Below are 27,743 nucleotides of genomic sequence, written 5' to 3'. Positions count from 1 at the left end.
GAGTGGGCCCAGCAGGAGGCGGTGGCGTGCGGGGCGAGGAGGTGGCCTAGGCTGCGCGATTTGTGCTGTGGGTGCGGGCCGCTTGCAGGGGCCTGTACAACTCATACTTACCTGGCAGGGGAGATACCTTGATCAAGAAGGAGGTTCACCCAGGGCGAGGCTCGGCCATTGCACTCCAGCTGTGCTGACCCCTGCGAATTCCCCAAATGTGGGAATCTCGACTGCATAATTTCTGGTAGCGGGGGACTGCGTTCGCGCTCTCCCCTGATGTGCTTGGTCCAAAATCAGATACGGGAGGATTAGGACACCACGAGCTGCGTGGTGCGGAAGGATCGCGGTTCGACAGGAGTGGACGCCGCTGCTGGTTCTCGCTGGCTTTTAGTTAGGGGTCCGGAGAAGCATCTCAAGCTAGTTCCACTACTCCTTCCGGACGTTCATTCCCTTTTCAAAGTCAGTCGTTTTGCTGTAGTGTGCGTTCTTTAGGCTGATTATCGAGGTTAGCCTTTATTTGGTCATGGGGGGCCTCGGTACTGTATGCTGAGTCTAAAGACAGTTTCACCCGTTTTCTGATTGCTCGGTTCTGTACCAGTGCAGACATGTCAAACAGTGAATGGCTGTACCTCTATTGTATCCGTGCTCAATGAATGAAATCGGTAACAAATGAATATATGTCTAGTTATACGAAAAACGAGTGGTTTATCGACTCATCTTCATTTGCAGATTTAGAGGCAGCTTCGATATTCGTTTTACAGACGGGTTTTTTTTTTTGAATATGGGTCACACACATGCCACAGCAACAATACATCTCTAGAGATGAGGCTATAGATCACCTTTCCATCCTGCAGGTTTTCCTCCCAAAGCCTACGGCACCAACGGCGACCCCTGCTGGCCGGGAGAGCAAGAGCTTATAGCACCTGGTATTCCCAGGCGGTCTCCCATCCAAGTACTAACCAGGCCCGACCCTGCTTAGCTTCCAAGATCAGACGAGATCGGGCGTGTTCAGGGTGGTGTGGCCGTAAGCGAAAGCCCTGGCGCCTGACTCGCTACTTGAAGCTGTGTGTGGCGGGGGCTCCTTGCTGCCAGAGCGGGACAGAAGGATCGTTCGTGTGCAACTCTTTGGAAAGGAGCTGCTTTCCAAATCGCATTGCGTGCCTGGATGTTGGCGAATGCGCTCCCTTGTGTTGGCTCGTCCCGCACTGGAGGAGGACAAAGAATCTGCACGGAGGAGCACCAGGCAAGTCTACAGTGCACAGCACTCTGGAAACATTTCGGGGCTGTCGCGTGTTTATTTCAGCACGTAAAACGCACCGGTCCAACACTTCGGCCGGGCGCGCGGCGCCTCCGCCCTCTTGCTGCCCCTGCAGCTGCTTCACTTTTCCCTTTAGTTGCCATCGATTTTTTTGTAGTGCTATACATATACGATTGAGGTATCTTAGAGTTCTCCTTCGAAGACCCAGCACTCTCTTTTCTTTTCCCAGTGTTACTCATATCGGACTTTTTAAACCTAAAAAAAAATCGTTTTTTTTTCTTTCAATTATAACTGAAGTTTAAACAACTAGTGTTAAGTCCTTATTTTTCTGTAGTCAAAAAAAGCAAAAATTAACATTCAGGTCATGAAAAACTCAAAAAAACTCCCCAACCACTAAACTTTACCTCCCACCTGAGCGCCATCTTGAACGCCCCTACCACCAGAGAATGCTCACGATTTCGGAAGCTGTCTCCGGGACGTGCTGATTCCACACATCCTGAATAAATCATGATATTGTTAGTTGCTGTAGCTAGACGTTCAAATGAGTTTCATGGCCAGATGGACTGTTTCCTCCAGCGGTATAATATTGCAGTGAGACAGCACGATGCCTGCAAGACTATGTCACGCTAAACGCCACAGATTGTGTTTGTCCGTTCGTGTCAGTCGTCCCGCAGCCACGGGAAGTGGGACACAAACATGCTGCAATGCTTTCAAGACGTTAGGATTTGTTTGTGCAACATCCAAGAGGAGTACTTGTGGCTTGAATGTGAACTGTACGTGCCCGCCCCCTTTCCTCTGTAGTGCATGAGTTCCTCCCGGCATGCCCTTCGTCATTGTTCTGTCATCTTGTATTTAAAGGGTTGTATTTCTGCTGCTGAAAATAAGCAACGGTTTTCTCACAACGCCCTTTGTTCCCAACGGAGCCCTTGTCTGTCATGAAATTCTTCAAAACCTCAAGCTAGAAGAAGAAGAAGACGACAAATATGAAGCGTTATAGCAACGACATGCCATGACACGATCGATAACGATTTCCATAGGATCCCCGCGGTTGCCTGGCAACCGTCAGCTTTGCGCAGTGGCAGTATCGTAGCCTGTGAGGGTTAGCCGAGGCGTGATTATTGCTAGTTGAAAACTTTTCCAATACCCCGCTTCCGCCGGTTTGCAATACAATCGGCGAAAGTAATTTTTGACAGTCTCGTCAGAGACTGAGCAAGGTGTTTAAAGACAGATTTGGTCACGGTGATATCATGGTAGAAAGAAATGAACTTGTTACGTGTCAACAGAAACGCTCTTTAGCTCTTTCAGCTTTATGCAGAGAACAGCGTCTGTCGAGATTACTTTTGTGTCAGCGCGAAACGCCGTGTGCTTGTCAGTATGATTTCATATTGCTCGTAGCGGCGCCTGGCTTTTGTCTGTCAAACGTTAGGTTGCGCTTCTTCATGCTGCATCGTCGGCATGAGTGGAGCATTTTAAACGTCTGTACTTACTGCGCCCCATAAGAAATCGTTTGTCCCCATTCAAAAGAGATTGTGCGATGTCCTGCAGCGTTCGCAAAGCAAACCTTTGACAGTTTGAAAAGAGGAATTTATTCTGCTTCCTGTGCGTGCAGTAGTTACAAAGTTGAACGTCTTTACACGATCTGCTGCAGTTTTCAGTGGGTGGGCTTTGTCAAATGGCTTGGAAAAACGCACTGTGTTTCTGCTCGGGAAACATCATGAGCAGTGTCCTGCATGTTTTCTGTGTATAGCTGTCTTTTAACGCATACAGAATTCATTCGAAATCATTGATTTCTCCAATTAACAAGGGTCTCTTTTTGAACCTGCCAGAAGCATTCTTTCAATGTAACAGATTTACTCCGGGGAAGGGCAGCATGACATTGAGAGTAGCTCAAGCTTTCGGCACCTTTATCTGACTGCATGTATGCAGACACTGCTCAGAATCCCCTGTAAGATTCTCCTTCAATTCCGTTTTGCAGTGCTTTAGCTCTTTCAAAAGGCTTCGCTTTGCTAGTCACAATCCAAGGCTCATGACAGCATTTGAAAACATTCGTAACTGCGTTGGCCGGGAATCGAACCTGGGTTAACTGCTTTGAAGGCAGCTATGCGCAACACTGGCTCGCTCCAGAATAAATCTCACGTCGAGGGCATATTTTTTTCCATTTTACCGTGAGTCGGGCTCAGCTGCACACAGGAGAGAGCAGAGCAATGAGGTCACGGGGACAGGGGAGTCACACGCTGGCGGTTTGAATACGCGGAAGATCACTGAGGGATCCTCAGTATATGGACTCTCCGTGCGCCATCAGTCCGCACTCCGGACTCTGAATTCTGCCATCCGAGTTAAGATCTCGGCGGAACCTGAGGCGCAGTTCCTTCTTAAAACGTAATCTGGTGAGCATTTCTAGAATCGTACTTGTATAGATGCAGCCTTTAATGTGTTGCTAGGTTAAAATTGATGACTTCTTGTATTTCAGTAGGCAACTGCCCTCTTGATTTCGGATTTAATTTCTTTATTACAGGGGCGCTTTTATGAAGACAGAGTCATGTTCAGGTACTTTGCTTGATGGAGGAAGCTCATTTCGGACTCTGTGATCTGCTCACCTGGAAAGGTCTGCTGTACTACTACAAGAGAGAAGTAGAGTCTGGAAGAATGGACAATTTTATGATGCTTTGGAAGATAATGTTTTTTTTTTTCTTTGAAATCGAAATGAATCAGAATATCAGTGCAAAAGACAAACTCTTGGTTTGGTTTAAAGAGATATGGTTTTAAAACAGACAAAATGTAGAAAACAGGTGTTTCTCACTTTTGGAAAAGAATGGACCGGGGGTAATATTTTACTAGGTGCAGTGCTCATCTCACTGGGTTACAGTCCTGCAGTGTCACACCAGGGCCAGTGGCGCAATGGATAACGCGTCTGACTACGGATCAGGAGATTGCAGGTTCGACTCCTGCCTGGCTCGGGTCGTTTTTAAACACATCGGGCTACTCCCTAAGTAGTCTGTGCTACTTACTGCATTGTAATCGTACCCAGTAAGATATTTCCTTCATGTAAATGAACTGCACCTGACAGCTTTAGAAAAACACCTGGGCTCAGTACGGTGCTGAGAGCTTAGCGTTGCTGTTCTAATTAGCACGCACTGCATCGGCTATGAGCCCGAACTTTTCAATTATTCCGATCAGTAAGTCAACACGTAGTCCACATGAACGGTAGAAATATTCTCTTGTCTGTCTCTTGTTTGTATTGAACTGAATGTCCCTGACAATGTACTGTTAGTTTTAATTGAAGAACGGCATTTGTGTTCAAATATACCAGACAAGTTTATGTAACTGCTCATGCGACACTCAGTTGTAATTAGTCAAGAAAAAAAAGTCGAACAACAGCTGCGGGTTTGATTCTGAACGTATGAGATTGCAGCGCCTTTTACTTCCATTGACAAATGATAGAGATTCGAAGAGAGATCCTTCAGACCAGCAAGCAAACCCACGGCTTTTTCGGTTTTCTATCTAGGCAACGTTGGTGTCTGCAATAGCATACATGAAAGCGTGATGCAATTTCTGTGGCTACATTTGTTGCACGTCATGCACAGTAAGAGTGTTTCTAACACCAAATAAAAAGTCAACAATTAGCGATCACGCCTTCTCCTCAGTTAACCCACTGAAACCCTTGCTGTTAACAGTTCTTTACTGCGTGCTTTACCAGCACCTACATATCGTGTCGGTTCTTTCAGCTTTATTCATTAGGTTTTCAAAGGCATAAGTAGAGCACCAGAGGTGTGAACGCAAAATGTGTGGTTATCTGAAGAATTGCTTCCCATGGCGGCGGGTCCAAGTGATTTCGCGTTGTTATAGTACCAGGAAAGGAGAAGCGGCACTTCACTTCTGCCGCGCAGGCACAAGGCGACGTGCGGCAGACGCCGGAGTCGGCAGGTTTCGAACCTGCGCGGGGAAGCCCCAACGCATTTCAAGCCCATCGCCTTAACCACTCGACCACGACAAAAGCGAGCCCACCACCGCCGCATTCCTCCTATAATCTAACACGGACTGCGAGGTGGCTGCGGAAACCTTTTTAAAGTTGCTCTCCGTTAAAAAAAATACCTTTCACAAGATTTGTGCCGGCAGACAGACACGCCTCAGAGGGTTTAAGGCTGGCTTCACGTTCAAATGATAAAGTCCCCCAGTCCGGATGTCAAAATACAACTTTGGCAGACAGAAAAAACATCAACAAACCAAAAATGTGGACAAGGATTTTACAAGCTGCACCACACTGCACTTTCAAAAGCATTTACATTCGTGTTAGACGCAGGAATTGCCTTTGATTTGCGCGCTTACGAACGCCATGGAAAACGAAACAAAACTAAAGCCCTCAGCTCCTGCACTTGATTATAATCCCGGTACGTGTCGAAGCAGGAATTTACGTCATCTTACCACTGCAACACGGGGAATAGAGATGTAACGCAACGGGGGCTCAGGCGGGCGCCCTTGCAGCATCTGGTCGGCCCCATCCCGACTGGAGGCTCAAACCCGGGACTTCCGCGTCTCTCTGCAGCGACCTAGCCCCGTGAGCTAAAGAGAGATCTCTCCACAGCCCAGTAGCTGTGGTCCTGCTATCACAGGGAAGGGCGGTGACGTCACCCGCTCTTGTACGCCGGCTCTTACACAGTGCCTGTCGGCCGTAAGCGTTACAGAGGGAAATGAGCACAAGCTACGAATTGTCTCTAATCAGTCCCTACAGTTGTAAGACGCCTGGAAGCGTGCACCCCCATCATTAATCTTTGCGCATCTGTGCAAGGTAAACTCTGGAGCAGTCTCTGAAACGGCTCAAAGGAAACACGTGATTGATTCCATGAGCATCTGGGGTTCATTTCTTATTTACATTTAATTCAAGGGAAAGGCTTGGGTCAGTTTCAGACGGCCTCCAACAGCGAGATTCAAGCGCCCCACCTTCAGCCCAATCTGCGCCGCCAGAACGCCAACGGCTCCTCTGGTCTTTGGGGTGCGGTTGTGACCCCTTAACCTAAAGTGTTGGTGGCAGACAAATGGAGACTAACAGGTGATGTCCTAGGACATGACTACATTGTGACACTCGGTGGGGATGGTGACCATTGCTTGGAAAAGAGTGCGAGGCCCCTTTAGAAAAACATTTTGTTAACAGGCATTCTGCCTCAGCCTAAACACCTATAGCTTGCAAAGCGCATGCTATTAGACAGGCACCTCTGCAAGACCTTAAGAGTCTCTTAAACTAGTGATAGTAAGGTGTTCCCAATGGGCGATGTTTGGCTTTCAAATCATCTCTCTGTGGAAGCGCCGAGATGCAGCTGTTTAAGGCTTAGAAGCAGCTGACTGTTTCACTACCTAGCTGATTACTGTCAGTCAGGGAGCTCAGAGGTGAAAAGCCTGTCTGAGAGACAATTCGCCGTCGATCAGTTCAATATGTTCCGTACCAGCTCGGCGCACCTGAGATCATCTTGGTAGCCGTGTAGCTCAGATGAGTGAGAGCGTGTGTGTGTGTACCACCGTGATTGGATGCCGGTCCTTCTCAGGTCACAGTAAACCTTCTGCTGCCTAACTTTCCTAATTTTGGGGATCCCTTTGAAAAAGCAAAGGAAAAAAAAAACTGGCTCTTCATCAGCGTGATCGACCCAACCCAGTGTGCCCCAGTGGCCTAATGGATAAGGCACTGGCCTCCTAAGCCAGGGATTGTGGGTTCGAGTCCCATCTGGGGTGCTACTGTCCCTTTTTGAGCGTACAAATGTCCTTTTGATTTGCAAAGCTGCAACCCCACCTTACTCAGTGAGCGTCTCTGCTTTTCTCTCACATAAAGTTGGGAGATGTCTTGCACTGAACGGCCTGCTTCAGATCACGCCACAGCACTTCAATGGGATTGGGGTCAGGACTCTTACTCGGCCATCCCAAAATACGGAATTTCTATTGTTTCAGCCACTCTGTTGTTGATGTACTCCTTTGTTTTTGTCATGCTGCATGACCCAGCGTCTTTCGAGTTTTAGATCACAGGCAGACACCCTGACATTCTGCTGTAGAATTTCCTGATACATCTTGGAATTCATCGGTCCCTCGATGATTGCAAGCCGTACAGCCTCCGCTATGCTTCCCAGGTGGGATGAGGTTTTGGAGTTGGTATGCAGTGTTTTGTTATCTCCAAACATAACGTTGTGCACATTTACCAACATGTTCAACTTTTGTCACTGTCCACAGAACATTGTTCCAGGAGTTGCTGTGGAACATCCATGTGGTCTTTAGCAAACTTGAGAGGGGCAGTGGTGGTTTTTTTGGGGGGGAGAGCAGTGGTTTCCTCCATGGTGACCTCGCATGATCACCACTCCTGTTCAGATTTCTTCTTATGGTGGACTCATAAACACAGACGTAAGACAAAGTCAACCACCTGTTCGCTAGATCCCATCCCCACTCAGCTAGTCAAAGATTCCCTCGAAGGACTGGCAGGACCTATAATTAGTATGATGAATGCATCGCTTGCGTCAGGCGTTGTACCTGATCAATTTAAGGTAGCGGTTGTTAGACCGCTCTTAAGAAGTCAAATTTGGATCAACACGTTCTTAACAACTACAGGCCTGTCTCAAAGGTCCCATTTCAATCTAAAAGTCTTGGGAGAATAGTTGTTGCCCAACGTCAATCATATCTGGATTCAAATAATATACTTGAGAAATTTTAGTCTGGTTTCTGAAACTGCATTAACAAGAGTCGTAAATGATATTCTCTTAGCTACTGATGCAGGGAATGCAACAGTGCTTGTGCTTTGCTTCTAGATCTTAGAGCTGCCTTTGACACGGTTGACCTCTCTGTTTTGTTACACAGGCTTGAGTTTGAGGTTGGCTTATCTGGAACCGTCCTTCAGTGGTTTACTTCACATTTTACTCATCGTTTTCATTATGTTCAAATATCTAATAATTGTACTGCTTCATCAATGTCACCAGTTCAATTTGGGGTACCAGAAGATCAGTGCTGGGACCAATATTGCTCTCTCTCTCTACATGCTGCTGCTAGGTAGGATAATATGAAAAAATAATATGAACTTTCATTCATATGCTGATGACACTCAAATAAACATTTTGTTTACACCAAACGACAACTCTTCTATTATCAGTTTAGTTAAATGCATTAAGGAAGGAAATACTTGGATGTGTGAAAACTTTTTGTTACTCAACTCTGAGAAAAATGAGGATCTGTTGATCGGAGGCAACAATACTGATAGGACTACTATAACTTCAGCACTTAACTCAGAGGATTTAAACATCTGCCTCAAAGAGACAGCACGTAACCTTGTTGTGAAAGGCGCTATATAGAAATACATTGATTTGAATTGAATTGACAATGTAAAATGTTGTGTGTGTTGTTTGTTAAACAAGACTGTCTTTATTTATCAAAAAATAAAAGGAATTTGCTAGGAATGCAAACGTTAGGTTGCGCTTCTTCATGCTGCATCGTCGGCATGAGTGGAGCTTTTTAAACGTCTGTACTTACTGTGCCCCATGAGAAATCGTTTGTCCCCATTCAAAAGAGATTGTGCGATGTCCTGCAGTGTTCGCAAAGCAAACCTTTGACAGTTTGAAAAGAGGAATTTATTCTGCTTCCTGTGCGTGCAGTAGTTACAAAGTTGAACGTCTTTACACGATCTGCTGCAGTTTTCAGTGGGTGGGCTTTGTCAAATGGCTTGGAAAAACGCACTGTGTTTCGGCTCGGGAAACATCATGAGCAGTGTCCTGCGTGTTTTCTGTGTATAGCTGTCTTTTAACGCATACAGAATTCATTCGAAATCATTGATTTCTCCAATTAACAAGGGTCCCTTTTTGAACCTGCCAGAAGCATTCTTTCAATGTAACAGATTTACTCCGGGGAAGGGCAGCATGACATTGAGAGTAGCTCAAGCTTTCGGCACCTTTATCTGACTGCATGTATGCAGACACTGCTCAGAATCCCCTGTAAGGTTCTCCTTCAATTCCGTTTTGCAGTGCTTTAGCTCTTTCAAAAGGCTTCGCTTTGCTAGTCACAATCCAAGGCTCATGACAGCATTTGAAAACATTCGCAACTGCGTTGGCCGGGAATCGAACCTGGGTTAACTGCTTTGAAGGCAGCTATGCGCAACACTGGCTCGCTCCAGAATAAATCTCACGTCGAGGGCATATTTTTTTCCATTTTACCGTGAGTCGGGCTCAGCTGCACAGAGGAGAGAGCAGAGCAATGAGGTCACGGGGACAGGGGAGTCACACGCTATCGGTTTGAATACGCGGAAGATCACTGAGGGATCCACAGTATATGGACCCTCCGTGCGCCATCAGTCCACACTCCGGACTCTGAATCCTGCCATCCGAGTTAAGATCTCGGCGAAACCTGAGGCGCAGTTCCTTCTTAAAACGTAATCTGGTGAGCATTTCTAGAATCGTACTTGTATAGATGCAGCCTTTAATGTGTTGCTAGGTTAAAATTGATGACTTCTTGTATTTCAGTAGGCAACTGCCCTCTTGATTTCGGATTTAATTTCTTTATTACAGGAGCGCTTTTATGAAGACAGAGTCATGTTCAGGTACTTTGCTTGATGGAGGAAGCTCATTTCAGACTCTGTGATCTGCTCACCTGGAAAGGTCTGCTATACTACTACAAGAGAGAAGTAGAGTCTGGAAGAAGGGACAATTTTATGATGCTTTGGAATATAATGTTTTTTTTTCTTATACTGAAAATGAAAGGTAGTTGTTTCTATATGGACTCAGTCTTTGGAATTTGTATATATATATTTCAGTGATCCCTCAGCCATTCCTTCTGTATTGTAATTCAATTTCTCTTTTAAAATTCCTTCCCCACTTCTAGGACCTGCAGTTGCTGAACTCCACAATGGCTTCTATTGGAAAGTCTGTGACTGAGACCAAGTAAGTGTTCACTTTTTTATGAAACCATTATTTATTTAGGAGCAATGAGCAATTCTTATATAAATGCAATAAAATCATTATGCTCAAACTATGAGAGAGAAAATTAAGGATAATTTAAGAAATCAGTCTTAGCTTGTTTCTATACACAGATGGTATTATTTATTTTCAAAGGAAACCCGCGAGGATTCCCCTGGTGTGCAAGATGTGCCTGAATACTCTTGATCAGCTTCCTGCTCACTTGAAGAGGGCGTGTATGAAGCACGCCACAGCAGAAAAGATCAGGATGGCCTCTCAACAGGCGAGGGAGGACATGATGAATCACCTGAAGAACGGGGTCATCGTGGATTACCACAGAATAGAGATCATGTCTGGTGAGGCAAACAGGATAGTGGTTGTAAGACTGCTAGAGTCCTTGGGCCTTTTTGTACATGGGAAGCCTGAAGACACATTGGCAAGGTGAGATATTTTTAATCTGTAAGGCTTCTGTAGTTTCTTTTTGAAATCATTGTTACAACATATTATGTAAAAGCATGTTGAAAAGAATCTACCTGCATTCCAGCGGCCCTGAGCAAGAGGCCGCTGTCCAGGAGGAAGAGATGCCAGAGGCTGCTCTAGAAACTGAAACAGAAGCGGATAAGGAAGGGGAAGATGTGAGCTCTGAAGAACTCTATCAGCAGTAAGACTTTTTATTTTTCAGATGTATCAATTTTTTACTAAAATTCTAATTTGTCTTATAGGTATAAAATGTTTAAACCGGTGTTTTATATCCTTACAGGCCCTGAGTAGTTAAAAAGTATCAGCAGGCCGGAAGAGAGTGGCCCAAGCTGGACTCTATAGAAAGCACTCCCTGGATGCTCCTCTCCTGATTGGATTCAAACAGTACCTTACCAAGGATCTGGGAGTGGCAAATTATTCTCAGGAGGTATTTATTTTTTAAAGGCATTTAAAATTAAGCAATGGTATCTTCATTGTAAATGTTTTTATTTCTTAGCTTAAAATTCACCCATGTGAAATGATGTCAGCCATAAACATCATGACTCTATATTTCCTACCTGAATCTATTCTACTTAAATTATTACATTATACACAATTTGAGTTCATTTTAAAAAGTAAAAGGTAATGAAAGGAATGCATTTTCATAAGAAAGATAATACCGATATGCATGTGATAATCTTCCTTATATCATGTAGTGCATCATTTGGACACTTTGTGGGCTTCAAATACAAAGAAAATCATGTTCTATGGTACAAGATAAATACAAAACTTAAGCTTTTATTTTAATTAGATTTCTTTATAAAGCATAAGCAATCATTTATTACATCGCTTCTTGAATTAAATCTTTTGACAAGAGGTAAGACTTCTGTTACATTTAAACCCATGTTTAGCTGTGTTTTTTAGATTTAACTGAACCAATTTCTGTGTGTGATAATGTCCTTGAATTCTGACAACATCACACTAAATTACATGATATAAAACAGCTAATGTTTCTAGAGATAAAGTTTCTGAGATGCTTCTAATTACTTTTTATTACCAGGGACAGTTTAATTCACCTTGTACAGTACTGTAAGACCAAGATGCTTTTTTTAAAAGTTATTTAACATTTTATAGAACTTTGTCTACTATGGCAACATGATGTGCTTGGTGAAACTTGGAAAAATACTGCTTGGCCACTTATCTTAAGATAAAGATAGGATAAAGGTTTATCTTTTGCACCTACCTGACCCCCAGGGAAGGCCAATGCTTTCTAAGTTGATGGTTCCCTACAGTAGACTGTACTTTAATTTCAAAGGTAATGTATATTGACCCAAATCAGTTTTGGAATCCAATCTACTGACGAGATGGAGCACATCCTTTTTTCAGGATTTTAGCATCATACGTTTGGTATATTTAGTCCCTAATGCTGAAAGAAATGATCATAGAACATTTGGACACTTTGTGGGCTTGAAATACAAAGCAAATCATGTTCTATGGTACAAGATAAATACAAAACGTAAGCTTTTATTTTAATTAGATTTGTTTATAAAGCATAAGCAATCATTTATTACATTAATATATGTGAAAATAACATTTTAGCATCATACGTTTAGTATATTTAGTCCCTAATGCTGAAAGAAATGATCATAGAACATGACATCTAACCTTACCTGCGGTGTTTTTAATCCCTATTGCTCAATGCACGGTGAAAGCATTCCATACATGTGTCTGACAATGAGGAATGGGCCCCTGAGACAGTCATTTGCCTGTTTCACAAATGATCGTATTTTTCTAGAGATTCTGTTTGGGATTCAGATGTGCATTCGGACAGCAATCCCTTTCAAGAAATGATACGTTCTGGATGAGGTCAAAGGTGCTGGAACACTGTATCTAGGATGTGTTTGCAGAGACTGTGTGTCTCCTGCTTCAACGCAGTGATAAACAGATGTGCTCCTTTAATTTATTGGTACATGCCCAGGGCAGTAAGCAGTCTGAGGATTTATTTCCAGATGGCATAGAGCAGTGAAGCAGTGAAGTAGTGCAAAACACTGGATCATTATATTATTAGAATCTATTCTACTTAAATTATTACATTATACTCAATTTGAGTTCATTTTAAAAAGTAAAAGGTAATGAAAGGAATGCATTTTCATAAGAAAGATAATACCGATATGCATGTGATAATCTTCCTTATATCATGTAGTGCGTCATTTGGACACTTTGTGGGCTTGAAATACAAAGAAAATCTTGTTCTATGGTACAAGATAAATACAAAACTTAAGCTTTTATTTTAATTAGATTTGTTTATAAAGCATAAGCAATCATTTATTACATTAATATATGTGAAAATAACATTTTAGCATCATATGTTTAGTATATTTAGTCCCTAATGCCAAAAGAAATGATCATTTGTTTAACATGCACAGGTCTGTCTCAAAGGATGCAGTACTCCTGAAGGGTCTCAAACCCTACATTTTGGATGCCTAGCTGTATCCCTCACATGTGGCACCTCAGAATGACTTCTAACCTTACCTGTGGTGTATTCAGTCCCTATTGCTCAATGCACGGTGTACATACTGCATACATGTGTCTTGAGAATGAGGAATGGGCCCCTGAGACAGTCATTTGCCTGTTTCACAAACAGGGACCTGGACCTAGACCTGGCCCGTACGGGGCTCAAACCCGCGACCTTGGCGTTATTAGCACCACACTCTAACCAACTGAGCTAACCGGCCTCACGACAGTGCTCCTCTCTGTGTTGCAAAAAATCAAACTCAGGGAATTTTGTCCTCCTTTGAATAGAAAGCTGTGTAATTCAGTGTACGGGCTTTCTCGTGCAGTTTCATGGTTCTTGTAACCCAAATCCTACACTGGCCTGAAGTGCCCCCCCATTTCACAGCATTTTTCAGCTGATTTAAAATGTACCCAAAGGAGAAGCATTATTGAAGACGATCAATTACCAAGAGCTTTTGTCAAAGGTTTTGGTGGTCATTTTGAATGACCACAGAGCGCTGTGACCTCGGTTTTACATCTCATCCAAAAGACAGCGCCCTTTTACAACACAGCATCTCCGTCACTATATTGGGGCATTGGGACCCGCACAGACCTCAGGGTGAGCACCCCCCCGCCGGCACCATTAACACCGCTTCCAGCTGGAAGCTTTGTTTTTCCCTGTAGCTCATCCTCATCCAGGTACTGACCTGGCTCACACCTGCTTAGCTTCAGTGGGTTTTCAGTTGCGAGTTGCAAGGGGATGCAAGTGATGGAGCCGCTCGCTGCAAAAGCCACTGCATTGGCCGGGAATCGAACCCAAGCCTCCCGCGTGGCAGGTGAGAATTCTACCACTGAACCACCAATGCTCAGTGCCTGAGCCTTCAAAAAAGACGCTTTTTTGGTGCTCTGTGCAAAACGCGTCGACATCTGCTTCCAGCTGCAAAATGCCATTTGCGGACGCTGAAGAACTTATTTCCAAGGCAGCGGGTACAAGCGATTGGGCGTTTTAAAACCACCAGGAACAGCAAAGAGGCGCGCTTCTTTGCTTGTGCCGAAACACACCGACTGAAGGCGGACAACGTAGTCGGCAGGATTGGAACCTGTGCGGGGAGACCCCAATGGATTTCTAGTCCATCGCCTTAACCACTCAGCCACGACTACAGCAAGCCCCACTGCCGCTGCGTTCTTGCTACAATCTTACCTGGATCGCGAGGCGCCGGCGGAAGGCAAAATACAAGCCTTGCAGACAGACACGCCTCAGAGGACTTAAGGGTGGCTTCATGTCGGAATGATAAAGTCTCCCCGTCTGGACATGAAAATGCCACTTTGTTACACACAAAAAAAGAATCAACAACAGAGAAATGCCCACAAGCATTTGAAAAGCCGCACCACGTCGCACTTGAAATAGCTCTTACATTAGTGGTAGACACAGGAATCGCCTTTTTATTTACGCTCTTACCAACGCGATGGAAAGCAAAACAAAGCAAAGCAGAGCAAAACAAAACGAACAAACGAAAACCCTCACGTCCTGCACTTGCATATAACCCCGTTACGTGCCCAAGCGGTATTGTACGTCATCCTAGCACTGCACCCCGGGTCGTACGGTATATGGGAACGAGCACACGCCACGAATCGTCTCGAATCACTCCCTACAGCTGTAAGGCGCCTTGAAGCGTGCACCCCCAACATTCTTCTTTGCGCATCTGTGAAAGGTAAACTCTTGAGCAAACTCTGAACCAGCTCTAAGGAAACTAATCCGATTAGACGTTACTTTGACTCATCTTCTTACGCTCAGTGCCGGATTGCTCAAACTCCAGCTAGGGTTAGGGTTAGCATTCCCACGCTACTTAGACACTTTGTTTACGCTCAGTGCTGGATTTTGGGAACTTCAGGACGAGTGGGAATTTTCTCCTATCTGTCCATTCTGTTTTGTTTTGGAGACTCTTGGCTGCCTATGTTGTTCAGTGCACCGTGAAGGAAACATTTTCCAAAACTGTGTCAGCTCAAAAGTTGTAAGAAAACCTCTCCAGGTGCTTTAACTCTCTTCATTTTTGTCATTTAATGTGACACTCGATGTATAACTGGAGCCTCACATATGCAAATGGTGAGGCTCCAGTTCGACACCCAGTTCCACACCACTTTACAGTATATGACAAAAGCATGGCAGACTGTGCCGGACCATCTGGTAACTTCCGCTTATTTTGACCATATTAAACATTGGAAATCTTCCCACTTGCATTTGTGACACTTGATTTTGGCTCCACCTAAGACACTCTTAAATCTTCAAACACTTTTCTCTTCTCCCGCAACACACTTGTCTGTCGGCACTATGTGGCAGCGTTGCATGACAACCCATCTCACCACGGAAAGGAACCTAACAGCTTTGGTAAGAGAGTAGAATTACCTGAAGAACTGCTTTCCATGGAAGCAGGACCAAGCGATGTAGCATTTTTATAGTACCAGGAAAGGAGAAGCGGCACTTCGCCTTTGCCGCACAGGCACAAGGTGACGTGCGGCAGACGCCGTAGTCGGCAGGATTCGAACCTGAGCGGGGAGTCCCCAATGGATTTCAAATCCATCACCTTAACTACTCGGCCACGACTACAGCGAGCTCGCCGCCGCCGCATTCCTCCTATAATCTAACACGGAGTGCGAGGTGGCTGCGGAAACCTTTTTAAAGTCGCTCTCTGTTAAAAAAAAAACCTTTCACAAGATACATGCCGGCAGACAGACACGCCTCAGAGGGTTTAAGGCTGGCTTCACGTTCAAATGATAAAGTCTCCCCGTCCGGATGTCAAAATGCAACTTTGGCAGACAGAAAAAACATCAACAAACCACAAATGTGGACAAGGATTTTACAAGCTGCACCACACTGCACTTTCAAAAGCATTTACATTCGTGTTAGACGCAGGAATTGTCTTTGTTTTGCGCGCTTACGAACGCCATAGAAAACGAAACAAAACAAAAGCCCTCAGCTCCTGTACTTGATTATAACGCCGTTACGTGTCGAAGCAGGAATTTACGTCATCTTACCACTGCAACATGGGGAATAGAGGGAAATGAACACACGCTACGAATCGTCTCAATCACTCCCTAGAGTCGTAAGGCACATTGAAGGGTGCACCCCCATCATTAATCGTTGGGCCTCTGTAAAAGGAAAGCTGTTGAGCAGTCTTTGAAACAGCTCGGATGAAACACTTGATTGCTTCCATGTGCATCTGGAGCCCACTTCTTATTTTCACTTCACGCCGCCCAAAGCATTTCTAAAACAGGAGATTCGCGTTTGGGAATGCGCCCTGCCCTACAAATAAAACAGGTCTACGGGTCTGAAACCTGCTCCACGGAAAACAGTTCTGTTGCGCTTTTGATCAAAGGGAGATTCTCTGTTCTTACTTTTTGATTACATAACACCCAAAGGGGCTTCTTTGGAGCTGGATTCCAACCAGCATCCTAAAGTTTCTTGGCGGTATCCTTTACAGTCCTCTGTTCGGTCGACAAGGAACAGAAGGGGGCAGCTTTCCTCACACATACAGTGCAATGTACTGTAGTGTTCCCCTTCATTGAATTCGCAGTTCTGCATCAGACCTCTAACTCGTTTCCTTAGCTTGGATTTAAGCCACGAAGCAGGCTTCTACTGTATAAACGTCTAGAGGAATCACAAACTATTTGAGAGGCCATCATCCCAGGGGGAACTGACAAAGTCTATCCCTAAACACCTAGCGCAGTCTCTCGAGAGACTGTCAAAAATCGCTTTCTCCGTTTGTGCTGCAAGTAAGTGAAAACGCGGTCTCAACCCAGAGCCACTTGGCAGCAGCGGCACGTAAATACTGTTACTACCACTGCTCGATACCAACGTTAGCCTACTATACCATGTTCAGCCACCGCTAGAAAATGTAAGGCTCTAGTAATGGAGCAAACAAAAGGAGAGCCAACGTCAAACGTAGAGAGCGACGAGGATGGGATTCGAACCCATGCGTGCAGAGCACAATGGATTAGCAGTCCATCGCCTTAACCACTCGGCCACCTCGTCGATGAAACTGGGCTGTCCAGACATGGGTTGGCGCGCTCCAGATGATCTTTTTCTTTTTTTTCCCTCGTACTCAAGGGTCCTTTTCCTGTTCCACATGCGATTTCAACATTTTCCTTGGGAGATGTCAAGCCAGCAAGCCACTGCTGTGGTTCAGTGGCCATTGTGGAGTTCAGTGGCCCTGTTGTACACAGAAAGCACATTGAGCTCCTTGGACATGAAAAGTTCCAGATAAAAGCCATTTGTCATCCTTTCTCTTGGTGTCGATGTTGCTATTGTATGTAAAGGTGGCAACTTGCTCAGCGAGCAGGCGGAGCACACACCGAATGCAGATGTGTCTGAGTGGTGTGTCCAAGTGGCTGCAAAAGGACAACACTACCAGGGCGCCGTTGCTTAGTTGGTTAAAGCGCTTGTCTCTTAAACAGGAGATCCTGAGTCCGAATCCCAGTGGTGCCTTCTTTGTTCTGTCTTCTCGAACAGAACTGGTCCTTACAGACAACCGCCTACGGCTAGACTTAATTAAATGCAAGTATTCATTTCCTGTCTTTAACGCGACTTGTTTTTCTTAAAATGGATGGAACTTGCAAAACATGAAATACAAACATTGCTAATCAGCGCTAGCGGCTGGCAAAAAAAAAGAAGTCAGCAATGTTTTTTTTCTTTAACCTTAACCCTGCTAATGGAGAAGAGTTAAACGACCGAGTCTATGCAGCTTAAACGGTGCTCATGTCGGGTTCTTAGCTGAAAGGGTGGTAAATCACGCTCACCCCAGTCCTTAATCTTTTAAAAGGATACAATATTGAACCTAGTCGCCACATCACATACATCCTGTTCAACGATAAAAAAGTGACATCTATCCTCGATCCAGAGTAAATCCCACGATGAGGGCATATTTTTTTCCACTTTACCATGAGTCGGGCTCAGCTGCACAGAGGCGAGAGCAGAGCAATGAGGTCACAGGGACAGGGGAGTCACACGCTGGCGGTTTGAACACGCGGAAGATCACTGAGGGATCCACAGTATATGGACCCTCCGTGCGCCATCAGTCCACACTCCGGACTCTGAATCCTGCCATCCGAGTTAAGATCTCGGCGGAACCTGAGGTACAGTTCCTTCTTAAAACGTAATCTGGTGAGCATTTCTAGAATCGTACTTGTATAGATGCAGCCTTTAATGTGTTGCTGGGTTAAAATTGATGACTTCTTGAACTTCAGTAGGCAACTGCCCTCTTGATTTCGGATTTAATTTCTTTATTACAGGGGCGCTTTTATGAAGACAGAGTCATGTTCAGGTACTTTGCTTGATGGAGGAAGCATATTTCGGACTCTGTGATCTGCTCACCTGGAAAGGTCTGCTGTACTACTACAAGAGAGAAGTAGAGTCTGGAAGAATGGACAATTTTATGATGCTTTGGAAGATAATGTTTTTTTTTTCTTTGAAATCGAAATGAATCAGAATATCAGTGCAAAAGACAAACTCTTGGTTTGGTTTAAAGAGATATGGTTTTAAAACAGACAAAATGTAGAAAACAGGTGTTTCTCACTTTTGGAAAAGAATGGACCGGGGGTAATATTTTACTAGGTGCAGTGCTCATCTCACTGGGTTACAGTCCTGCAGTGTCACACCAGGGCCAGTGGCGCAATGGATAACGCGTCTGACTACGGATCAGGAGATTGCAGGTTCGACTCCTGCCTGGCTCGGGTCGTTTTTAAACACATCGGGCTACTCCCTAAGTAGTCTGTGCTACTTACTGCATTGTAATCGTACCCAGTAAGATATTTCCTTCATGTAAATGAACTGCACCTGACAGCTTTAGAAAAACACCTGGGCTCAGTACGGTGCTGAGAGCTTAGCGTTGCTGTTCTAATTAGCACGCACTGCATCGGCTATGAGCCCGAACTTTTCAATTATTCCGATCAGTAAGTCAACACGTAGTCCACATGAACGGTAGAAATATTCTCTTGTCTGTCTCTTGTTTGTATTGAACTGAATGTCCCTGACAATGTACTGTTAGTTTTAATTGAAGAACGGCATTTGTGTTCAAATATACCAGACAAGTTTATGTAACTGCTCATGCGACACTCAGTTGTAATTAGTCAAGAAAAAAAAGTCGAACAACAGCTGCGGGTTTGATTCTGAACGTATGAGATTGCAGCGCCTTTTACTTCCATTGACAAATGATAGAGATTCGAAGAGAGATCCTTCAGACCAGCAAGCAAACCCACGGCTTTTTCGGTTTTCTATCTAGGCAACGTTGGTGTCTGCAATAGCATACATGAAAGCGTGATGCAATTTCTGTGGCTACATTTGTTGCACGTCATGCACAGTAAGAGTGTTTCTAACACCAAATAAAAAGTCAACAATTAGCGATCACGCCTTCTCCTCAGTTAACCCACTGAAACCCTTGCTGTTAACAGTTCTTTACTGCGTGCTTTACCAGCACCTACATATCGTGTCGGTTCTTTCAGCTTTATTCATTAGGTTTTCAAAGGCATAAGTAGAGCACCAGAGGTGTGAACGCAAAATGTGTGGTTATCTGAAGAATTGCTTCCCATGGCGGCGGGTCCAAGTGATTTCGCGTTGTTATAGTACCAGGAAAGGAGAAGCGGCACTTCACTTCTGCCGCGCAGGCACAAGGCGACGTGCGGCAGACGCCGGAGTCGGCAGGTTTCGAACCTGCGCGGGGAAGCCCCAACGCATTTCAAGCCCATCGCCTTAACCACTCGACCACGACAAAAGCGAGCCCACCACCGCCGCATTCCTCCTATAATCTAACACGGACTGCGAGGTGGCTGCGGAAACCTTTTTAAAGTTGCTCTCCGTTAAAAAAAATACCTTTCACAAGATTTGTGCCGGCAGACAGACACGCCTCAGAGGGTTTAAGGCTGGCTTCACGTTCAAATGATAAAGTCCCCCAGTCCGGATGTCAAAATACAACTTTGGCAGACAGAAAAAACATCAACAAACCAAAAATGTGGACAAGGATTTTACAAGCTGCACCACACTGCACTTTCAAAAGCATTTACATTCGTGTTAGACGCAGGAATTGCCTTTGATTTGCGCGCTTACGAACGCCATGGAAAACGAAACAAAACTAAAGCCCTCAGCTCCTGCACTTGATTATAATCCCGGTACGTGTCGAAGCAGGAATTTACGTCATCTTACCACTGCAACACGGGGAATAGAGATGTAACGCAACGGGGGCTCAGGCGGGCGCCCTTGCAGCATCTGGTCGGCCCCATCCCGACTGGAGGCTCAAACCCGGGACTTCCGCGTCTCTCTGCAGCGACCTAGCCCCGTGAGCTAAAGAGAGATCTCTCCACAGCCCAGTAGCTGTGGTCCTGCTATCACAGGGAAGGGCGGTGACGTCACCCGCTCTTGTACGCCGGCTCTTACACAGTGCCTGTCGGCCGTAAGCGTTACAGAGGGAAATGAGCACAAGCTACGAATTGTCTCTAATCAGTCCCTACAGTTGTAAGACGCCTGGAAGCGTGCACCCCCATCATTAATCTTTGCGCATCTGTGCAAGGTAAACTCTGGAGCAGTCTCTGAAACGGCTCAAAGGAAACACGTGATTGATTCCATGAGCATCTGGGGTTCATTTCTTATTTACATTTAATTCAAGGGAAAGGCTTGGGTCAGTTTCAGACGGCCTCCAACAGCGAGATTCAAGCGCCCCACCTTCAGCCCAATCTGCGCCGCCAGAACGCCAACGGCTCCTCTGGTCTTTGGGGTGCGGTTGTGACCCCTTAACCTAAAGTGTTGGTGGCAGACAAATGGAGACTAACAGGTGATGTCCTAGGACATGACTACATTGTGACACTCGGTGGGGATGGTGACCATTGCTTGGAAAAGAGTGCGAGGCCCCTTTAGAAAAACATTTTGTTAACAGGCATTCTGCCTCAGCCTAAACACCTATAGCTTGCAAAGCGCATGCTATTAGACAGGCACCTCTGCAAGACCTTAAGAGTCTCTTAAACTAGTGATAGTAAGGTGTTCCCAATGGGCGATGTTTGGCTTTCAAATCATCTCTCTGTGGAAGCGCCGAGATGCAGCTGTTTAAGGCTTAGAAGCAGCTGACTGTTTCACTACCTAGCTGATTACTGTCAGTCAGGGAGCTCAGAGGTGAAAAGCCTGTCTGAGAGACAATTCGCCGTCGATCAGTTCAATATGTTCCGTACCAGCTCGGCGCACCTGAGATCATCTTGGTAGCCGTGTAGCTCAGATGAGTGAGAGCGTGTGTGTGTGTACCACCGTGATTGGATGCCGGTCCTTCTCAGGTCACAGTAAACCTTCTGCTGCCTAACTTTCCTAATTTTGGGGATCCCTTTGAAAAAGCAAAGGAAAAAAAAAACTGGCTCTTCATCAGCGTGATCGACCCAACCCAGTGTGCCCCAGTGGCCTAATGGATAAGGCACTGGCCTCCTAAGCCAGGGATTGTGGGTTCGAGTCCCATCTGGGGTGCTACTGTCCCTTTTTGAGCGTACAAATGTCCTTTTGATTTGCAAAGCTGCAACCCCACCTTACTCAGTGAGCGTCTCTGCTTTTCTCTCACATAAAGTTGGGAGATGTCTTGCACTGAACGGCCTGCTTCAGATCACGCCACAGCACTTCAATGGGATTGGGGTCAGGACTCTTACTCGGCCATCCCAAAATACGGAATTTCTATTGTTTCAGCCACTCTGTTGTTGATGTACTCCTTTGTTTTTGTCATGCTGCATGACCCAGCGTCTTTCGAGTTTTAGATCACAGGCAGACACCCTGACATTCTGCTGTAGAATTTCCTGATACATCTTGGAATTCATCGGTCCCTCGATGATTGCAAGCCGTACAGCCTCCGCTATGCTTCCCAGGTGGGATGAGGTTTTGGAGTTGGTATGCAGTGTTTTGTTATCTCCAAACATAACGTTGTGCACATTTACCAACATGTTCAACTTTTGTCACTGTCCACAGAACATTGTTCCAGGAGTTGCTGTGGAACATCCATGTGGTCTTTAGCAAACTTGAGAGGGGCAGTGGTGGTTTTTTTTGGGGGGAGAGCAGTGGTTTCCTCCATGGTGACCTCGCATGATCACCACTCCTGTTCAGATTTCTTCTTATGGTGGACTCATAAACACAGACGTAAGACAAAGTCAACCACCTGTTCGCTAGATCCCATCCCCACTCAGCTAGTCAAAGATTCCCTCGAAGGACTGGCAGGACCTATAATTAGTATGATGAATGCATCGCTTGCGTCAGGCGTTGTACCTGATCAATTTAAGGTAGCGGTTGTTAGACCGCTCTTAAGAAGTCAAATTTGGATCAACACGTTCTTAACAACTACAGGCCTGTCTCAAAGGTCCCATTTCAATCTAAAAGTCTTGGGAGAATAGTTGTTGCCCAACGTCAATCATATCTGGATTCAAATAATATACTTGAGAAATTTTAGTCTGGTTTCTGAAACTGCATTAACAAGAGTCGTAAATGATATTCTCTTAGCTACTGATGCAGGGAATGCAACAGTGCTTGTGCTTTGCTTCTAGATCTTAGAGCTGCCTTTGACACGGTTGACCTCTCTGTTTTGTTACACAGGCTTGAGTTTGAGGTTGGCTTATCTGGAACCGTCCTTCAGTGGTTTACTTCACATTTTACTCATCGTTTTCATTATGTTCAAATATCTAATAATTGTACTGCTTCATCAATGTCACCAGTTCAATTTGGGGTACCAGAAGATCAGTGCTGGGACCAATATTGCTCTCTCTCTCTACATGCTGCTGCTAGGTAGGATAATATGAAAAAATAATATGAACTTTCATTCATATGCTGATGACACTCAAATAAACATTTTGTTTACACCAAACGACAACTCTTCTATTATCAGTTTAGTTAAATGCATTAAGGAAGGAAATACTTGGATGTGTGAAAACTTTTTGTTACTCAACTCTGAGAAAAATGAGGATCTGTTGATCGGAGGCAACAATACTGATAGGACTACTATAACTTCAGCACTTAACTCAGAGGATTTAAACATCTGCCTCAAAGAGACAGCACGTAACCTTGTTGTGAAAGGCGCTATATAGAAATACATTGATTTGAATTGAATTGACAATGTAAAATGTTGTGTGTGTTGTTTGTTAAACAAGACTGTCTTTATTTATCAAAAAATAAAAGGAATTTGCTAGGAATGCAAACGTTAGGTTGCGCTTCTTCATGCTGCATCGTCGGCATGAGTGGAGCTTTTTAAACGTCTGTACTTACTGTGCCCCATGAGAAATCGTTTGTCCCCATTCAAAAGAGATTGTGCGATGTCCTGCAGTGTTCGCAAAGCAAACCTTTGACAGTTTGAAAAGAGGAATTTATTCTGCTTCCTGTGCGTGCAGTAGTTACAAAGTTGAACGTCTTTACACGATCTGCTGCAGTTTTCAGTGGGTGGGCTTTGTCAAATGGCTTGGAAAAACGCACTGTGTTTCGGCTCGGGAAACATCATGAGCAGTGTCCTGCGTGTTTTCTGTGTATAGCTGTCTTTTAACGCATACAGAATTCATTCGAAATCATTGATTTCTCCAATTAACAAGGGTCCCTTTTTGAACCTGCCAGAAGCATTCTTTCAATTTAACAGATTTACTCCGGGGAAGGGCAGCATGACATTGAGAGTAGCTCAAGCTTTCGGCACCTTTATCTGACTGCATGTATGCAGACACTGCTCAGAATCCCCTGTAAGGTTCTCCTTCAATTCCGTTTTGCAGTGCTTTAGCTCTTTCAAAAGGCTTCGCTTTGCTAGTCACAATCCAAGGCTCATGACAGCATTTGAAAACATTCGCAACTGCGTTGGCCGGGAATCGAACCTGGGTTAACTGCTTTGAAGGCAGCTATGCGCAACACTGGCTCGCTCCAGAATAAATCTCACGTCGAGGGCATATTTTTTTCCATTTTACCGTGAGTCGGGCTCAGCTGCACAGAGGAGAGAGCAGAGCAATGAGGTCACGGGGACAGGGGAGTCACACGCTATCGGTTTGAATACGCGGAAGATCACTGAGGGATCCACAGTATATGGACCCTCCGTGCGCCATCAGTCCACACTCCGGACTCTGAATCCTGCCATCCGAGTTAAGATCTCGGCGAAACCTGAGGCGCAGTTCCTTCTTAAAACGTAATCTGGTGAGCATTTCTAGAATCGTACTTGTATAGATGCAGCCTTTAATGTGTTGCTAGGTTAAAATTGATGACTTCTTGTATTTCAGTAGGCAACTGCCCTCTTGATTTCGGATTTAATTTCTTTATTACAGGAGCGCTTTTATGAAGACAGAGTCATGTTCAGGTACTTTGCTTGATGGAGGAAGCTCATTTCAGACTCTGTGATCTGCTCACCTGGAAAGGTCTGCTATACTACTACAAGAGAGAAGTAGAGTCTGGAAGAAGGGACAATTTTATGATGCTTTGGAATATAATGTTTTTTTTTCTTATACTGAAAATGAAAGGTAGTTGTTTCTATATGGACTCAGTCTTTGGAATTTGTATATATATATTTCAGTGATCCCTCAGCCATTCCTTCTGTATTGTAATTCAATTTCTCTTTTAAAATTCCTTCCCCACTTCTAGGACCTGCAGTTGCTGAACTCCACAATGGCTTCTATTGGAAAGTCTGTGACTGAGACCAAGTAAGTGTTCACTTTTTTATGAAACCATTATTTATTTAGGAGCAATGAGCAATTCTTATATAAATGCAATAAAATCATTATGCTCAAACTATGAGAGAGAAAATTAAGGATAATTTAAGAAATCAGTCTTAGCTTGTTTCTATACACAGATGGTATTATTTATTTTCAAAGGAAACCCGCGAGGATTCCCCTGGTGTGCAAGATGTGCCTGAATACTCTTGATCAGCTTCCTGCTCACTTGAAGAGGGCGTGTATGAAGCACGCCACAGCAGAAAAGATCAGGATGGCCTCTCAACAGGCGAGGGAGGACATGATGAATCACCTGAAGAACGGGGTCATCGTGGATTACCACAGAATAGAGATCATGTCTGGTGAGGCAAACAGGATAGTGGTTGTAAGACTGCTAGAGTCCTTGGGCCTTTTTGTACATGGGAAGCCTGAAGACACATTGGCAAGGTGAGATATTTTTAATCTGTAAGGCTTCTGTAGTTTCTTTTTGAAATCATTGTTACAACATATTATGTAAAAGCATGTTGAAAAGAATCTACCTGCATTCCAGCGGCCCTGAGCAAGAGGCCGCTGTCCAGGAGGAAGAGATGCCAGAGGCTGCTCTAGAAACTGAAACAGAAGCGGATAAGGAAGGGGAAGATGTGAGCTCTGAAGAACTCTATCAGCAGTAAGACTTTTTATTTTTCAGATGTATCAATTTTTTACTAAAATTCTAATTTGTCTTATAGGTATAAAATGTTTAAACCGGTGTTTTATATCCTTACAGGCCCTGAGTAGTTAAAAAGTATCAGCAGGCCGGAAGAGAGTGGCCCAAGCTGGACTCTATAGAAAGCACTCCCTGGATGCTCCTCTCCTGATTGGATTCAAACAGTACCTTACCAAGGATCTGGGAGTGGCAAATTATTCTCAGGAGGTATTTATTTTTTAAAGGCATTTAAAATTAAGCAATGGTATCTTCATTGTAAATGTTTTTATTTCTTAGCTTAAAATTCACCCATGTGAAATGATGTCAGCCATAAACATCATGACTCTATATTTCCTACCTGAATCTATTCTACTTAAATTATTACATTATACACAATTTGAGTTCATTTTAAAAAGTAAAAGGTAATGAAAGGAATGCATTTTCATAAGAAAGATAATACCGATATGCATGTGATAATCTTCCTTATATCATGTAGTGCATCATTTGGACACTTTGTGGGCTTCAAATACAAAGAAAATCATGTTCTATGGTACAAGATAAATACAAAACTTAAGCTTTTATTTTAATTAGATTTCTTTATAAAGCATAAGCAATCATTTATTACATCGCTTCTTGAATTAAATCTTTTGACAAGAGGTAAGACTTCTGTTACATTTAAACCCATGTTTAGCTGTGTTTTTTAGATTTAACTGAACCAATTTCTGTGTGTGATAATGTCCTTGAATTCTGACAACATCACACTAAATTACATGATATAAAACAGCTAATGTTTCTAGAGATAAAGTTTCTGAGATGCTTCTAATTACTTTTTATTACCAGGGACAGTTTAATTCACCTTGTACAGTACTGTAAGACCAAGATGCTTTTTTTAAAAGTTATTTAACATTTTATAGAACTTTGTCTACTATGGCAACATGATGTGCTTGGTGAAACTTGGAAAAATACTGCTTGGCCACTTATCTTAAGATAAAGATAGGATAAAGGTTTATCTTTTGCACCTACCTGACCCCCAGGGAAGGCCAATGCTTTCTAAGTTGATGGTTCCCTACAGTAGACTGTACTTTAATTTCAAAGGTAATGTATATTGACCCAAATCAGTTTTGGAATCCAATCTACTGACGAGATGGAGCACATCCTTTTTTCAGGATTTTAGCATCATACGTTTGGTATATTTAGTCCCTAATGCTGAAAGAAATGATCATAGAACATTTGGACACTTTGTGGGCTTGAAATACAAAGCAAATCATGTTCTATGGTACAAGATAAATACAAAACGTAAGCTTTTATTTTAATTAGATTTGTTTATAAAGCATAAGCAATCATTTATTACATTAATATATGTGAAAATAACATTTTAGCATCATACGTTTAGTATATTTAGTCCCTAATGCTGAAAGAAATGATCATAGAACATGACATCTAACCTTACCTGCGGTGTTTTTAATCCCTATTGCTCAATGCACGGTGAAAGCATTCCATACATGTGTCTGACAATGAGGAATGGGCCCCTGAGACAGTCATTTGCCTGTTTCACAAATGATCGTATTTTTCTAGAGATTCTGTTTGGGATTCAGATGTGCATTCGGACAGCAATCCCTTTCAAGAAATGATACGTTCTGGATGAGGTCAAAGGTGCTGGAACACTGTATCTAGGATGTGTTTGCAGAGACTGTGTGTCTCCTGCTTCAACGCAGTGATAAACAGATGTGCTCCTTTAATTTATTGGTACATGCCCAGGGCAGTAAGCAGTCTGAGGATTTATTTCCAGATGGCATAGAGCAGTGAAGCAGTGAAGTAGTGCAAAACACTGGATCATTATATTATTAGAATCTATTCTACTTAAATTATTACATTATACTCAATTTGAGTTCATTTTAAAAAGTAAAAGGTAATGAAAGGAATGCATTTTCATAAGAAAGATAATACCGATATGCATGTGATAATCTTCCTTATATCATGTAGTGCGTCATTTGGACACTTTGTGGGCTTGAAATACAAAGAAAATCTTGTTCTATGGTACAAGATAAATACAAAACTTAAGCTTTTATTTTAATTAGATTTGTTTATAAAGCATAAGCAATCATTTATTACATTAATATATGTGAAAATAACATTTTAGCATCATATGTTTAGTATATTTAGTCCCTAATGCCAAAAGAAATGATCATTTGTTTAACATGCACAGGTCTGTCTCAAAGGATGCAGTACTCCTGAAGGGTCTCAAACCCTACATTTTGGATGCCTAGCTGTATCC

At 43.8% G+C, this 27,743-nt stretch overlaps 10 non-coding genes across 10 annotated transcripts; 6 read left to right on the top strand and 4 right to left on the bottom strand.

The window, feature by feature from the left end:
- Nucleotides 1-103: 103 nt before the first annotated feature.
- Nucleotides 104-267, top strand: LOC148643221 (U1 spliceosomal RNA). The gene has a single exon (XR_015929422.1). It is a non-coding gene; the product is annotated as a U1 spliceosomal RNA (small nuclear RNA).
- Nucleotides 268-902: 635 nt separating this feature from the next.
- Nucleotides 903-1,021, bottom strand: LOC148643220 (5S ribosomal RNA). The gene has a single exon (XR_015929194.1). It is a non-coding gene; the product is annotated as a 5S ribosomal RNA (ribosomal RNA).
- Nucleotides 1,022-2,313: 1,292 nt separating this feature from the next.
- Nucleotides 2,314-2,454, top strand: LOC148643219 (U4 spliceosomal RNA). The gene has a single exon (XR_015929485.1). It is a non-coding gene; the product is annotated as a U4 spliceosomal RNA (small nuclear RNA).
- Nucleotides 2,455-4,133: 1,679 nt separating this feature from the next.
- Nucleotides 4,134-4,206, top strand: trnar-acg (transfer RNA arginine (anticodon ACG)). Its single transcript has one exon. It is a non-coding gene; the product is annotated as a tRNA-Arg (tRNA).
- Nucleotides 4,207-6,897: 2,691 nt separating this feature from the next.
- Nucleotides 6,898-6,970, top strand: trnar-ccu (transfer RNA arginine (anticodon CCU)). Its single transcript has one exon. It is a non-coding gene; the product is annotated as a tRNA-Arg (tRNA).
- Nucleotides 6,971-13,278: 6,308 nt separating this feature from the next.
- trnai-aau (transfer RNA isoleucine (anticodon AAU)) lies at nt 13,279-13,352 on the bottom strand. The gene has a single exon. It is a non-coding gene; the product is annotated as a tRNA-Ile (tRNA).
- A 2,281-nt stretch (nt 13,353-15,633) lies between these two features.
- trnas-uga (transfer RNA serine (anticodon UGA)) lies at nt 15,634-15,715 on the bottom strand. The gene has a single exon. It is a non-coding gene; the product is annotated as a tRNA-Ser (tRNA).
- Nucleotides 15,716-17,058: 1,343 nt separating this feature from the next.
- Nucleotides 17,059-17,140, bottom strand: trnas-gcu (transfer RNA serine (anticodon GCU)). The gene has a single exon. It is a non-coding gene; the product is annotated as a tRNA-Ser (tRNA).
- Nucleotides 17,141-18,764: 1,624 nt separating this feature from the next.
- trnar-acg (transfer RNA arginine (anticodon ACG)) lies at nt 18,765-18,837 on the top strand. The gene has a single exon. It is a non-coding gene; the product is annotated as a tRNA-Arg (tRNA).
- A 2,691-nt stretch (nt 18,838-21,528) lies between these two features.
- On the top strand, nt 21,529-21,601 carry trnar-ccu (transfer RNA arginine (anticodon CCU)). Its single transcript has one exon. It is a non-coding gene; the product is annotated as a tRNA-Arg (tRNA).
- Nucleotides 21,602-27,743: the final 6,142 nt, after the last annotated feature.

Source organism: Lepisosteus platostomus, chromosome 22, assembly GCF_059453375.1.
Source record: "Lepisosteus platostomus isolate fLepPlt1 chromosome 22, fLepPlt1.hap1, whole genome shotgun sequence".
NCBI classification, from domain to species: Eukaryota; Metazoa; Chordata; class Actinopteri; order Semionotiformes; family Lepisosteidae; genus Lepisosteus; species Lepisosteus platostomus.
The sequence above is the reverse complement of the archived record's forward strand: the minus strand, read 5'-3'. Positions and strand labels throughout refer to the sequence as shown.